This window comes from Sciurus vulgaris (genome assembly GCF_902686455.1).
Source record: "Sciurus vulgaris genome assembly, chromosome: 8".
Classification (NCBI taxonomy): Eukaryota; Metazoa; Chordata; class Mammalia; order Rodentia; family Sciuridae; genus Sciurus; species Sciurus vulgaris.
In genome coordinates, this window is record NC_136468.1 from 32,561,627 (window position 1) to 32,573,272 (window position 11,646).

Sequence of the window (11,646 nt, forward strand, 5' to 3'; positions counted from 1 at the left end):
GATCCAGAATTCCCTTCTCATATTATTTTCTTTCATAATAATAGGATGCCCCCAAGTGTAGCAGGGATTTCACATGAGGAGAGCATATTTTAAAACTCTTAAGTTATTGTAATTTTAATTTTGAAAGATATCACTTCTCCTTTTCCCCCAACCAGGACCAATTTAAGCAAGAGCAATGTAACTTTTGCAAGTAGATCTTATGTCACACTTGTGCTAAATAAAGTATGATTACTGGCCATATTTTGTATTAACCTTTATAATTTGGACTGAAATTTTAATCATGTCTCAGACTACAGAGAGTAAATAGGAAATGAGCTTGTCAGTAAAATTATGTTGTATTACCCTGTAATACAAACTGGCCCTGCCCTTGTAATATTATAACACACTGTATCAGCAGAATGGCCCAATACCAAAGGGCAAGAACAGTTTTAGCCAGTCCAACGACAGGTGCACACACTGCGTAAGTGAATAAAAACTATGTGAACAATCATGTCAACCACACAGCAAATGAGGGATTATCAAATGTGAATAGCAGCACTCTGGGAAACAGAAGCTCCCGATTACTCCTGAATTTTCAAGTATATATTTTTATTGGAAGAAGGTATTTAACCATTACACTACATCTTAATTTAAAAAAAAAATGTGTATTCTTAGATGCTCATACCATGAACCCCTGAGTCACTTGCCTCTCTCTTCTTCTTTAGAGATTTTAAAATATTTCCCCAGAAATCACTTCACTAGAAGACAAAAAGTTGTTTTATAACCAAACACATTATTCTTATTGGAAGGACTTCAAAATCTAGAATCTTTACATCACCTAAGATAAAGCGAAGAGGGGAGTGTTGTTATCCACTACTGTGAGTGTTGGATCCAGCCCTGTAGAGTGTAATGAGAGGAGACTGGGAATTAAAAATCTGGATTTAAATTCTGGCTCTACCTCTTGCAGGTTTCATCCACAAGGGCAAGATTTTTAATCTGTCCACAGTTGGAGTTTTCTCATAGGTACATTTGAAAGAACAAATCCTACTTCAAGAAGTTGTATTGGACTGTAGAGGGAAATGAGAGGGGGGACGGGCAGGGGTATGAAAGATGGTGGACTGAGACAGACATCATTACCCTGTGTACATGTATGATTACATGAATGGTGTGAATCTATCCTGTATAACCACAGAAACAAAAAGTTGTACCCCATGTGTGTACAGAGAATCAAAATGCAATCTGTAAAAATTTTTTAAAAAGTTGTATTGAAAATTAAACAAATTTTTGATATGACAATGTGTAACATAGTGTTCCACCAATAAATGACGCTAAATATATATGAATGTGAATACTATTATAATGTAGTTCTTCTTTTATCTTGGGAATCCTATATGTTTTCCAACTTTCGAAAAATTTTTTGTTCAGCACGTCATCAAAAGCATTTTTTTCAGTGAACTATTATTTTTCTTTACCTGATATGTGTTCCTCTGTAAGGATTATCATCTTTTAATGCACAAATAAATTTATTTACTTATTTTATGAAGCATCTGTCTACCCACACAAGAATATAAGCTAAATTAAAACATATTTTTGTCTGTTGTGTTCACTTTGTTTTTTCTAGCAGAATAGTAATTGGCATAAAAGAAACACATGATAAATTTTTTGGAAAAATGAATGCAAACATCTTTTTCTTCAATATATAAGAATTTTGTTAAACAAAGTATGGAATATTAACAAATAAAGTGGTTAAAAGTTGTATTAATTGATTTCAATAGAATTGTGAAAAATATCAAGAATTACAAAAATATTTAAATAGTTGAACAAAATAATAAATATACAGTAAAAAAAAACTGAATACAAACATTATAAAGTGCTGATTTTCTCAGTTACCTTAAAATGTCTGCACCAGATTTAACAATATAACAAGAAATACAGCTTTTTAAAATATTGTATGAATGAAAAATAAAACTTGCCCTTTTCCACACAATAGAAAATCTTTTTCTGGATTTATTGAAGTTGCCATTTATTTATGATATCTTTTCATGCTCAAATACAAATCATATAGTGGACTTTGAAAGTGTTTCATTTATGACTAAAAGTTAAATTGCCTTCCTGGTCTAGATTTTGGCATTTAAAAACTATTACAGAGTCTATCATAGTGAATTATGTTTTAATTTTTCCACTGTAAGAAAAAATACAGATTCTTTCCTCACTGGCAAAATGTATACCTTTTTGAGGATGTAATAAATAAAATAGAAGGAGTTTTTCAGGATACATATCATATAAAATTTTATTTTAAAATCATGTTATAATTGCATGACTGTTTAGAATCCAAAGGTTCCTGAATATGAAAGACAGCCTTGTAAGAACTCCCCTACCTAAGGGCTGAGGGTGTAGCTCAGTGGAAGAGAGCTGCCTAACATGAGCAAAGCTCTGGGTTCAAACTTGGGCATATATAGATCCCCCTACCTAAAGGAAATATTGGTGAATTTCTGTCTACATCTTCCAGCAGATTCAACTGAATCTCTAGCTCATCATTCATTCATCATAGAATGGACACAGGCTTAGAACTATACCATCATGACACAAGCATCTAGAAGTTCTAACTGTACCCAGAAACTGTATCTTGGGTTATCCTGACCCCCAATATTTGATGTTAGGTAAGTTTGCTCATCAGTAACGCTACGTAGGTTCGGAACAAATAGCAGAGAAACAAAAGCAATGGGTTTCAATATCAAAAATAAATGGCCAATAGAACTTTTGTGAAAAAGCGAAAGAGGTATTGCCAAAACCCTCATCACTGATCTCTCAACATAATTTCCCAGCAGCACACTTCACAATGTATAAGTATATATATATATATATATTTTTGTTTAAAGTCCACATTTCCAACTACTGCATTCAATAAGGGACTACACTTGCCTGCTTTGGCCATTGTTATATATGCAAGTAACTCTAAATTAAAGACTATGGATGAATGAAGAAGCAAATGAATGACTACACAATGCAAAGTATGAGTTCATTACTTCCAAATATATTCATGCTCTTTAATTACTTTAAAGAGCATCCCCTAGAAAAATCTCAATGAAGTCTCCAACATGGTCATCTCAGGTCATAAAATATCCATGACCTCTTCATCTTCAATGACTCTCATCTCCACTTCATTTCATCCTCCCACGCCAATGGCCATAGCTTGGATTTTGTGATCCCCAAAACAGACCCTGTTCTGAAATTATGAAGTAAAATATTCCATTCTCTGATCACACCCATAACGTTCCAGTTCTCCTTTATTCAACATATTAGTTCTTCAACAACTAGTCATTTCCCTAATCCTAACTTGTTGCCAGCCTCTTTTTTCCTCACCTTCTCTGTCAACAGCTCAGATTCAATGGTCCAACATTTCAATCACTCTCTTCCAGTATATTAAATCCTTTGCTCCACTGTACTTCCATATGCCATAGCACCAAACATGCAAGGGCTGGGAATCCACAGGAGTCAAGAAAAACTGGTCTCTGCCTTCAGATGAAGGATTCATCAAGGAAGACGATATAAGCAAGAAGTTATAATACAATATAAGCCACAGAAATTGGGAGATGAGGGACACTGTGGAAACACTGAGTTGGAAGACCCGAGGAAGCCCCCAGCAGCCTGCCTGTCCTCCACCTGGGCTGGGTCGTGGAGAGCTGCTAACAGAGTCCAACACAGTTCAGCATCAGGTTCCCCAGACTATCCTGGTACATATGCTTCCCTCGTCAATTCTCTCTCATGCTTCCACTCTCCAGCTACCTCCATATTTCTGCAGATAATTCTGTCTCCCTGGTCACAGAAGAAATTAACATATTAGAAGGAAACACACTGACTTACACAGACTCTCTTTCAGATTATCTGGGGCCTATCTGCAATCACAACTAACATTTTGTCTTTTCTTCTTATTTCTATGGAAGAAACTTGTCCTCCTCTTATCTACAGCTAATTAAAGATTCTTCTCCAGGTTTCACACTCTCCCTCCTCCCCAGTAACCAGGTTTCTCCCCTCTCCCCTTCCCATTTCTGTTTCTATCCCCAGATTCCTGAGAACTTTGATCCATTATTTAACCCCTTCTCCTGAATCCTTAATGTTTCTCTCTGGCATTTCCTGATTTTTTCTCATCACACATTTGTTCATTTGGTCATTCATTCTTTTACCTCTTTTCTATTTTGAGCATTTCCTAGGAGGCAGGCATGGTCCTAGTCTCTAGAGAATACAACAGTGAAGGATCCTAAACATAGTTCTAGCCCACATTGAACTTGCTGTTCAACAAGAAGATCAATAACAAATAATGAAATCATGGAATACAACTGCCTCTGGAGATATGAGCTCTGCAAGAGAATGATCCAGGACCTCTTTTATAGAAGGTGGCATGGTACTGCTGCTTATCTGTATTGTGAATGTTTTTTACGAAAGAAAATGAGGCAAGAAAGATAATTCTTCAACGTACAGAAAAGACGGAAAGAGGAATTAAATCAGGAGGACTTGATGGTCAGCACCATGGGTATACTCTCTTGTGAGTGGCAAATATAGCAGTCAGGAAGGCAACAAGAAGTAACAAGCAATGATAACTCTTAAAAAGAGCAATACAACATTATTTCTTACCCATTTGGGGAGCTAGGAGGAAACCTAATTCTATTGAGTAGTTGAGAATATAAGAGTTGATAACTTCACAGATAGGTTCAACTTTGACTCTTTAGAAGTCGCAGTAGGAAAGAAGTAAACGAAGAAAACTGGACTTCTTTTCTTAGTTATGTTTTCTGGAAGAATAGGTATTCTGATAGAATTCTAGAAGGTCAGACTTTTACTACGTACAAGATTTACTAAGAACTGTAAGTCCCTGCTATAATGCAAAAACAACAACAAAAAATTTAATGTGGAAGTAGTGACAGTAACCTGCATGACTAAGCAGTAAGAGAGAAGCCTGAGACCTGTCTCACTGGGGCAGCTAACTACACAGGAGAAGCCTGGGAACAAGGAGAACCATGAGGTCTGAGCAGCAAGCTCTGTACTGTCGAGCCTGGCTCAGTGTTAAAAAGCTCAGGAGAGGCAGGGACACCTCAGTCAAGTCACAGGAAGGAGGATGGGGACTTAGGAAGAGCATGGTCTAAATGAGAAAAGTTCAGGAGAAAGAATCGGCTGTGAAGACATTAAGTAAACAGAAAGGATGTGTCTAAGCCTAACACATTAGAAAAGTGGAGGGTACAGAGAAAATTCCAGAACAACAGACCCTGACCTGGCCATACATGATAGAAAATATTTGATGATAAATGACGGCAAGTTGCCTCTGTCCACGGGGACATGTGAAACACTGATGTCTCAATGACACAGCACAATTTTAACTTATCTGGGAAGACTTCCCATTAAGCACAGAATCTGTGCAAACTAAAGATTCCTTGGTCTTCTCTGCATTCATCATCTGTTCTCCTCATTGAAATCTTTGGAACCACACCTTGTCACAGTGTGTTTGTGAAAGGGGTGCACAACATAGAGCTAGTGTAAATAAAGGAAGAAGAGAGGAGGAGAAAATGGGGAGAGCAGATTGAAAGACAGAAGCGAAGCAAAGCAAACTGCACAGCTTCCCAGTTCTGCAAACCCCAGAGAATGCAGTCATGTTGGGCGAAGCTTCGAATCTATGTGTAGCTCATTTCCCCACGGTTAACCACCACTCATAGCATGAATCTTGGAGTCAAAGAAAAATTTCCATACAGAACCAAGAATACAAAACTATCCTGGCGTCCATATCTGGGGTGTCTCTTGTGACCTCTGACCTCCCCATGCCCTGCTGTAGCTGTCAGCTCCCCCGTTCCCCCCATTTCAACAAACCAGAGGGACCTATCACATCTCCCTTCTCTGCTCCTCCCAAATTCTTCTTTTTCTTTTCTCCCTGTTTTTAGTCTATAAAGGATGCCTTTCAGCCTCTCTTGAGGATTTTCCTCCAACTGATTCAAGATTTCTTGCCTTGAGATGCCACCCACGATGCACAGCTGTGGGCCATCAGTTTACTATTACTGTAACTTTGCAGACATAACAAAGACCCAGCTGAGATGGATAAAGACAGAGGAATATCTGGGAGATGGCAGTCAGGATAACTTCCTTCAAGAAAACTTTAAGATAAAAATGAGGCGCTCTGGAGAAAATGTCCTTTGCTTTTCTTTTGGCACATTTGAAGTTACTCCCCATTCCAGGGCAAATGAAAACCATTCCCAAGTGTCTCTTTTGATTTCTTTTCTTCCCTCCGCCCTCCTCTTTCTCCACACCATTCCCTGTCCTCAGGCCCTCACAGAGAGCTGAAAGGAGGAAGAAGTTATTTTCTTTGCAGCCCCAAGCCCTGCTTAGGTTTGCTGATCTTAGAGTAAATGCTGTCCGGCTGACTCTCCAGATTCCTTATTGCCCTCTGCGTCTCCACACTGTCAGCAGCCCTTACAGGACATCCTCTATAATGAAGGAAACATAGAATTGACAGTCCACCCTCATGAAATAACAAGGAGAGACCTTGTTCTTTTGAAACATGTTAAAATAATAGCAAGTCTCTGTCCCCTGCATCCTAAACAATGAGTTAATTCAGCAATTCAGTCTCAAAATATCAAGTCTATACAAAGGGAATATAACAGAAAGGAAGGAACTCTGGGGCCATTACAGCAACAATGTCAGTACCTAAGCAGCATAAAACTGGCCAAACATTTTCATAGATGCCAGACATGCTGATTCTGAGTTCTAGGCTTTTGCAGTGGCACCTAAATCCTTCTAGGTCCCTGGTCTCCATCTACTTCCCGGCCCCCAGGCCTTACCTGTGGAGACCCTGTCAGTTCCATGTGATATACTTCACTTACCTCATCTGCAAATGAAGCTCGGACACCTTCCCTCTTACTATTAGTGCTACTGCAAGGATCAAAGAAGAAAGCAATTGATATGAAAGACTTCAAAAATATATAGTCCCCTCACCTATGTAAAGCTTTATTAAATAAATGTCTCCTAAATAAGTTGTTGGATAAAAAGTCTCTAGAAAAAGTAAAATATTTTCAGTAAAAATCTTCAAAATGTTTAATCATTTGATTTCATATGGGTTCTTTCAAATTATAAGCAGAGTATGGGAAGGTGGTATTATATGTTAGGGACATTAAAGCATTGAAAAATAATCAGTGAATCACCATCTCTATTCTTCTTTCTTTTTTTTAAAGCAGTGTTAGAATCATCATACCACAGGGAAAAAAATTGATTTCATACATGTTATGAACATACTTCTTGGAGTTGGGGGCTTTCGGGTTTAGATATGAGGTGTCCCCCAAAAGCTTGTGTATGAATAATGCCAGAAAGTTTAGAGGTGAAATGATTGGGGTTATGAGATCTTCACCTAAGCAGTGCATTGATCCACGGATAAGCTGGGAGGGTGTGGCTGGAAGAGGTGGGTAATTGAGGGTGTGTCTCTTGCCCCTGGTTAGACTGAGCTCTCCCTTTGCTTTCTGATTGCCATGTCCTAAGTGGCTTTCCTCTGTTACACTCTTCCACCATGATGTTCTGCCTCACCTCAGGTTCAGAGCTATGGAGTGGCCCACCTATGGACTGAGACCTCTGAAACTATGAACCTAATAAACTTTTCCTCCTCTAATTGTTCTTTTCGGATCTTCCAGTCACAGTGATGAAAAAGCTGACTAAAACAGGGGGCTAGACAGAAGTAGGCAACTTCCTAATTGCACAACTACATATGCTTTAATTTTAGACTTGTTATAATCTTCTATATAAAAATTTCTTTAGCAACATTACATTCCCCTTTTATGACTTAAAACGTATGGTCACCATTGTCTAATTTTACAACCTTCCCCAGTGTTCTGATGATCAATTTTCTGAATTTCCTACTTCCACTCTGCATTTCAATCCTCTTTTATCTCTTTCCAATTAACAACTACAAAGATTGCTGCCCATCCTCTCACCACCATCCTGCCCAGTTAATGACCCAAGTGTTCTCCTAGCCTGCTGTCTTCTCTGTCACCTCTGTGGTGGCTGTTGCTCTGGGTCATCATGAGAGAACGTGTGGCAGCCAGGCTAGAATCTCTTCTGGCACCCGAGCACACAAGTTCCCCTCTGGGTAGAGTCCAGCTTCCTGAAACACCTGCTGGATGTAAGTGTAAACCTTGAGGCCCTGAGCGTGGGAATTAGGAGATTCTCTATCCACTCTCTAGTGACCACATTTATACCCCCTGGGAGAAGAGGACAGGTTCCTAACCCGACTTCATATGCTTAATATTGCCAATCCCAGGCAGATTGCATCTCCTGTCTCCTGACTGCTCCTCTTGGCATTCATATCTATATACAACCAATTCATCATGATCCTCCAGAAGTCCAGGGCTACCATGAACTGTGCAGATTGTTAACCATAGTAGCCAATACACTCCATGCTGGTGGCCCTGCATCTCCAGGGCAGCCCCAGTTCTAGTTGAGTGTCCAGCTACAGGATGCAGGGACACATATGGCAAACTGCCTTATGTCACACACATGGAGACCAAAGTGTTAAGAAAAATGGGGAAACTGTGCTATTCAGGCACCAGACTTCACATAAAAGAAGTAAACTGAGTTTCCTTAAGCACACATGTTTCTTACCTCTTATTCTGCTTTCTTGATTATTCTGAGCACACACATAGCTGTTCAGTCTCTATTGCCTCCTCACCTTGTCCTTCTAGCTTGTCTGTTACTAATGCACAGCTCTGGCTTTCCTTGGAGATGACCCTGTGTAACACTTTTCCCAGCCTGACACCTAAGAACTCTCTTTCTCCTGCTTCCCCTCTTGGAAGTCCCACCCAACCCAGCCTATCCCTGCTCACTTTTCCAGATGTCGCCCCATCACAATAACACATACTGCTTTCAAGATCAAACCCAGCGCTCTCCAAATTACATATTATTCTAGAATGCTAAGTATTATATAGCCAACTCTTCCTTCCAAAACAAACAAACAAACAAAAAAAAAAAAAAACTGGTAGGAAATGGCAATACCTAATAATACCAGAACATAAGCACTAATCATCTAATAATAATATCAAATATTCAAGTTCCTAAACTCTCTAATCTTCCTTTATCAGACAAATTATGTTGCACCATAGCTTTCAGTTTTCTTCTGTGGCTGTCCAGAAAATTTAATTTCCCTTCCTAGAGGTCCAGTTTGTTCTTAAAGGGTCCTCTTCTAACATGACAAATTGTTTGGTCTTATCAAGAAAGAGGTGAGACTTTTTTTTTTTTTTTTTTTTTTGCACTGGGGATTGAACTCAGGGGCACTAGACCACTGAGCCATATCCCCAGCCCTGTTCATATGTTAAGGGTCTCACTGAGTTGCTTAGCACCTCGTTTTTGCTGAGGCTGGCTTTGAACCCAAGATCCTCCTGCCTCAGCCTCCTGAGCCACTGTGATTACAGGCATGCACCACTGCGCTTGGCAAGAGAGCATCTTTTAAATGGAGGATGAGCTGGGAGGGGTCTTCAGAGTTAAAGAATCCAATTACAATACAAAAGAATTGAAGCATTGCTGACTGTCATAGGGAATTCTAAACTGAATACACAGCATAAACTTATACTAAATCTATTCATTCAGCAAGTTATGTGCCAGGAATTATGTAAACCTGATCTCTGCCCTGACCCACATGGCTGTAATTTAATTTGAAGGTTTTGTTGCAATGCAAGACTTTACAGAGTCCAGTTACATTAATATGAGTGCTTGGTTACTTTGGGTTAGGGTTTTGCTAAAAATTATGCTTAGGATCATGTGCACATTATTGGATGATGAGGCACACTCCCATTTTTATCACAGAAAAGGCAGCTTCTTCTAAGAAGCCATATTTTATATTAAGAACAGGATAGAGAATTCCTAGCTTCTTGAGGTTTATATATCTGAAAGCATAATTTTCTATTGATACAATTTATCTCTTTCCAGAAAATGAAGTTTTTTAAAGCAAATATTGTATTAGTTTAACCTTGTTATTTGAAAGAAACATAATAAGCTGCTTCCTTTTCCTCTGTACTCACCTACTATCTCACAACAACACTAATTGTCCCAAAGCTCTCTGATTTTATAATAATTTATGTCACTTTAACATACTTGGATTTGTTTAGATTGTGTTGTGGCAATTCCCGATGTGTTTTTCCAGGTTTGCACTATTTATTCAGAATAAAAATCCAAAACAATAGTCCTTAAGAAGATAGCAATAAAGAGAAGAATGAGGGGAAACTCATTTGAAATCACATCTGCCCTTTGGGTTTACGTAAGAGGGAAGGTTCACTGGCTCAAAATGAAAGTCAACTTTCTCATTGATGCTTTGCTAAGGTCAGAGAGTTCCTGAAACGCCACAGAAAGTTTAATTTCCTGTTCCATTTTTCCTGAAGCATTTGTGTACTTTGGTTAAATTAATGCTAGATTTTCCACCAGGGAAGTGGCAGGCTTAGAGCTGAAACTCTTGGAATGCTATTATTCTTCCTTTTGCTTGTTAAAGAAACAGTAAAACATCAAGAGGAAAGTCAGTGTGACAGCACAGTCTTGAACTTCTAGTGGCATTTTGAAACATAACTTTCTAACTTGACACCTGTATAGAATGCTATGCTATGACTTTTTAATGAAAAAAGGAACATTTCTAGGAATCACATTTATGCTGCATATATGCATTCTTTTCCCAAGAGGGGTCAAATGCAATGAGAATATTTTCATGATATTGTCCTTTAGGATATGATAATGTTGCTCCCCTGCCTCTTATAATCTCAAGACTTTTCAAAGCATTCTCAGTGACAGTGTCTAGTTTGATCCCATAGCAACTTTGTAGCAGGCCATTTCCATGCCTTAGCCACAGATGAGGAAATTCAAATTTAAAAAGTCACTTTTCTATGATTACTCAATCTCAGCATTGAAACTTGGACTCCCTATTTCAATCTGAGGCAATGTCCCTTTTGCCTAGAAAAAGCAAGGGGGTCAAAGCAGGATCTATGTCAGATACATCAATTTTTAGCAGGTCCTTCTGGTGGTTTCTAGACATCTACACCACTGCTCCGAAACCATACTCCTTTTCCTATGTCAGAACAAGTAAGAAGCACCAGGATCCTGAAGCAATATTACTGTTCAAGTAAATCCTGTTTTCTTCTTATAGATTATTCACTATTATCAGACTTTCTCTGTCATCTGAAACTTCCATTCCCAAATTGGCTATTTTACCTCTGAGTATAGTTTATCTGAGTATAGTTTCCTCTATACTCAGAACATGCTTAGGGCAACAGATACTAGTTATTTGTCAAGATCAGCTATGAGGTGGGTTACAAGGGGTTGGCCAGGAAAACCTATCAAAATATCAAAATTCATGAATAATTTACATGCATGTCAAATACCATGGTTCGATAAATCAGGAAAGATGTGCTATATTCTCCCTATTTGCAGTCAACACACTTTATCAAGCAGGACAAAAAGTAGTACGCACACCTGGAAAGTCGGTGCAATGTTCTTGAATTAAATTATATGTACAGGTGTAGGAGGGTGTAAGTGACAGCATAGGACAAACAGCTTTAAATATCTGCTTGTGCAAAATCTAAGGAAGAAAGGACATGGCCAAGAATAAAAATATAAACTCTGCATGATTCTTAAAACAAGTGTAATATAACATGCTTGTATATTACA